This window comes from Etheostoma spectabile, chromosome 15 (genome assembly GCF_008692095.1).
Source record: "Etheostoma spectabile isolate EspeVRDwgs_2016 chromosome 15, UIUC_Espe_1.0, whole genome shotgun sequence".
Classification (NCBI taxonomy): domain Eukaryota; kingdom Metazoa; phylum Chordata; class Actinopteri; order Perciformes; family Percidae; genus Etheostoma; species Etheostoma spectabile.
Window position 1 is genome coordinate 26968549 of NC_045747.1, and position 4679 is coordinate 26973227.

The window sequence follows — 4679 nt, forward strand, 5'->3', positions numbered from 1 at the left end:
ATATATATATATATATATATATATATATATGTATAATGTATATACAGACCATTAGACCATATATTATATACCTAAAATAGAAGTATTTTTAACTAAGTAAAATGCTGTGACGTGAACACATAGAACCATAGTGCCATAGAACGATAAAATCTGAGCAGCAGTTGCTGGTTGTTTTTAGCTGCTACGGAGCTCCAGGACACCGGCTACCAGCGGCAGTTGTTTACCCGCCAATAGGTGACTGTGAGCCAGCTACAGGCACCCCCAGATGACGGTGCTTTCAGGGGCCAAGGTAGGGGAGTTTAGCCAGAAAAAGTAAGTGTCATGCATATAAATACTGCACAAGTGACACATGTGTTGATTGAGAGATACTCTCCTTGATAAGTGATTTTCTATAGTCCCACACCTGGGAACACAGGATGGGAGGGGCGGTTGTGTTTGTTGTTTGACATACTCTTAATGAAGAAACGTAGAAATGTTGCTTTTTTGTAAATAAAAGGTGATGCTATAGCAGGAGCAGAGTGCGGGAGTTGTTCCTCTTTTTTTTAAATTAATGTGATCATTGAAATTAGTGTATTTTCAAATTTGTTTGTATTATTTTTGTGTTGTTGTACACAGTGTTTGAGTCTGGAACAGAGGATTGTATATCCTGTACCAGAAAATTTCAATAAATTACTGGTCATATCCTGATCCTAACCCCCACCCCCCTACACCCCCCCTCCTTTGCAGCCACAGTGCTGCAGGCGTTCCTATATAAACATTAGATCATGGTTTCTGGCTGGCTCTGGGTGGGGCTGCCTGCCCATGTGCATGCAGGGATGAAGGGATGGATGCAGGGGTGGAGGGGTGGATGGATGATCGCTAGGGGCATGCTGGCTGGCAGCGATGGAACATTACAGATGCAAAGACGGAGAAATGGGCTTTGAGTGATGTTTCCATGGCGGAAATCAGATCCTAATGGAGGGGAGAATGGCACCAGTGGGCGAGATCCAGCAGAGCTCAGAGGCCGCGCTAATGCACCGGGCCTCCATTATCACGATGGAGATAACGCAGTCAGCTGCTGTGCTCTACAGAGAAACCTTAAATCACATTGGAAAGATGACTTTTGATCACGTTTTAACCTATGCGCTGCAGGGCTACATCATAGGCGAGGTAGTAAAAAAATATGCAGTATATAATATAATCATAATAATAAGGCCAGCCAAGGCAAGGCATTTATATAGCATATATCAGCAACAGTTCAGTTCAAAGTGCTGTACGTAAAACATTAAAGAGCAGTTTAAAATTGGTTATTTATCTTCTTTCCCACCCACACAATGCACTTAATCAATATACACATTTTACACAATACACACAAGAGTTGCAGTGCAGTATAAGAAATGAACACTTATATTATCAACATCAAAAAGAGGCGGATGCTACAGTGGACTGTTGCCTTGAACATGTAAGAAGTAGGTGAAATAGTAGGAATAGATCAAAAAGTGGGAATGGGTTTAATTAGAATGAATGTCATTGAATAGTTGAATAATACCCAGAGTGTTTGAAATAATAAAAACTATAATATTATATCACATAAATGAAAAGCAATGGTTGTGGACATACAAGGTTTTTGCCAGAACAGCCTACTTATGGAGTCCTGTGTTCTGGAGTTATATAGTTGGAATAGATGCTATGTCAAATATATCTGAGTGGTTGACTGCCGCCTCATTATACATAATGTGGGAGAAAAATATCTCAGACTTTAGAAAGTCGCCTTTACTATCCATTCACTCTATTGTTTCTGGAAAGACGTTTCAGTTTTATTTGGCTGTGAGCATAACTAATAAAACTTGTAGTATTGCAGCAGAGGCAACCCATCTCAGAGACAGACACCTCATACATGATGATGTGAACAGTCTTTCAGAGGGAGATACAAAATACAGCTGGAAACAGTTGAAATCTATTGGTATAAAAATGGTTTGATTTAAACCTTATGGACACAGACTTTTTGTATTAGCCACAAGGGACTTTCGTAGATTGATAAATCTCTAAATGCTTAATAAGAAGCATGCTACCAAACAATTCACAACATTGTTTTAACCAGGAAAGCTCCCTGTCAGCTCTAAATCCTCCTGCTTGGCCCAGTATACTGACTGGTTGCATCTACTAGACAGACAGACAGACAGACAGACAGACACACAAAAGACACTTGTTTATTACAACAAAAAACACTAGTTCACAAAATTAAAAAAACAGACTTAAATTATGGACCTTTGGCAGTGTCCACAGGCCTGACTAGCCTATGTGCAGAGGGATCTTCCACCTGAACTAACTGTGGGGACCCTTGGGTGCAGAGCATGAAGAGGTCTCCACCCTAAACTCAGCATAAAACCGGCCCCTGAACTCAGACAAGCACCTAATTTACTGCCATGTTTTGCTGGTGCTGAGAGTGTTTTTTCTCTTCCTTTTAATGGGAAGCTGACTGTAGCAGGTTTGGCAGCATGAATCCAGTCTTTGTCCCAGTGACTGCGCCTGGTAGCTACTTTGAACTGTTTTGGGTGTGGGTGTGGGTGTGTGTGTGCGTGTCACTGGGTCCACCAGTGCTAGTTGGATTACTCTGAAATGTGTTTTCTGGGTCAATTCCAAATCAAAATGTAGTTCTTTACTTCTCACTGCCTTTTGAAGACGTGGACTAATCAATCACAGTCCCTGACTAAGTGTCGGGGTGGCTGTGGTAGAGCTGCTGCCTGCCAATTGGAAGGTTGGTGGTTCAATCCCTGGCCCTAGATGTCCAAGATGACCACAATGGAAGTAAGTCCTGGACTTCACAACATTTTTATTCTCGATTGTATTTGATGTCTTTTCATGTGTAAGGCATTCTTCTGGAGGAAACTACTAGAACAGTTGGGTCCTTGTAAATTCTGGAGTGTGGTCTAGACCTACTCTATCTGTAAAGTGTCTTGAAATAACTCTTGTTATGAATTGATACTATAAATAAAATTGAATTGAATTGAATTGAATTCTTGATACAATTAAATAAATCAAATCAAATCAAATTTTAAAGTGTCCTTGGGCAAGACACTGAACTGCGAATGGCTCCTGATGCTGCGCCTTTGGAGTGTAAATGTGTGTGAGTGTTTATTTGATGAGCAGGTGGCCAAAGTGTATTAATGTGTGTGAATGGTGAATGGTTACTGTACTATGTGAAAGCGCTTTGAGTAGTCGTTAAGACTAGAAAGGTGCTATATAAGAACAGTCCATTTACATTTACTGACAGGTGACCAGAGCTGGAAATAAGGGTAAGAACCTAATTTTACTCAAAATAAATGTACTCATTTAACCGTCCTGTTGTCCTCGGGTCAAATTCAACCTGTTTTAAAAGTTACGTTTTTATAAGTTTCTATATCGTATGAGTTTCTTTCTACCAAATTGCCCCAAAATAACATGGATGGTTCCACACAACGCTCTCAACCCTTGTGTTGTCCTCGGGTCAAATTTGACCCCGTTTTTTAAAGTTTTTTTTTTTCAGAAATGTGTTTTGTTTTCAAACTAAATTTCCCCAAAAATAACATGTAACACTAAAATAAATATTGATGATCACTACTTTAATGGTTTACCTGGGTCAAAATCTGTCATAATACACATTATGTTCCTTTGATCTTAACCATTAATCAACATAATTCAAAATTTCTGCAAATTTTACTCAACAATTTGGCATCATTTCATGTAAATGAGGTGCAGTGACCATACATTCCAGACAGAAGTGTAAAATGAGTTACGGTAATAAGTTGGAATCAAATTGGCTAAGAAGATGTAAGACAGAAATGGGGGACAATTTACAAGCTACTTTATGCTTAGCAAACCAGGTCAATTTTGGGTGATAAGAAGACAATACAAGAGTTAATTCAAATTAAGGATAAGATCTATACTTTCATTGAATTTTGGGTGTTGTATTTCGTTTTATAGCATGACCACACTTTGACATATCTGTGATCATCCATTACCTCCATTCCTCTGAACCGATCCAAAAATGTGTAAATCCCGACCCAGGATGACTACACATACTGTACTTCAACACTTTAACTTTGTCGTAATAGGAAGCCTGACAAGATGGGTTTTTGTGTGATATGTGATCCCAGGATTCTTGCGTGATCACGTGCCATTGAGAGACTCCAGCTGTCGTGCCCGTGCATACACAGCTATTGCAGAATCTCTTTGTGTGTGGGGTTGAAACAGTTATCCAATGGACAATCCAAAAGAAACGGACAGTGCCACGAATCAGCCTTCAGCCGCAGTGTGAGTTGCAGTCTGAAACATGTTCAACTGTAGCATTTCCTCCAAAGATATAAAAGTAGTGAATTGACTTCTTGTATTTCAAACTGCTAAATCAGTGCACTGTTAACATGAGCAGATTGTGGCTAGGAGATCTTTATTAACTGGGCAAACATTCATATCCAACCAGACAGGTACATCTGTTCAATAGTGAAATGACACAAATGCATACTGTATGGCGTCTTGGTTAGTATTTCATTGGTTTGAATACTAATAGTCTATATCCTTGACGTTCCACTCCTGGTGTGACATGAAATTCTGCCAGATGCATGTTTTTTCACTGATGTCCGTTTCCTTCCTCTTTCTTTGTGTTAGCGTTCCAAACTCCGGTGGATTTCTAAGGACTATGGTTACCTGGTCCTCAGATCTCT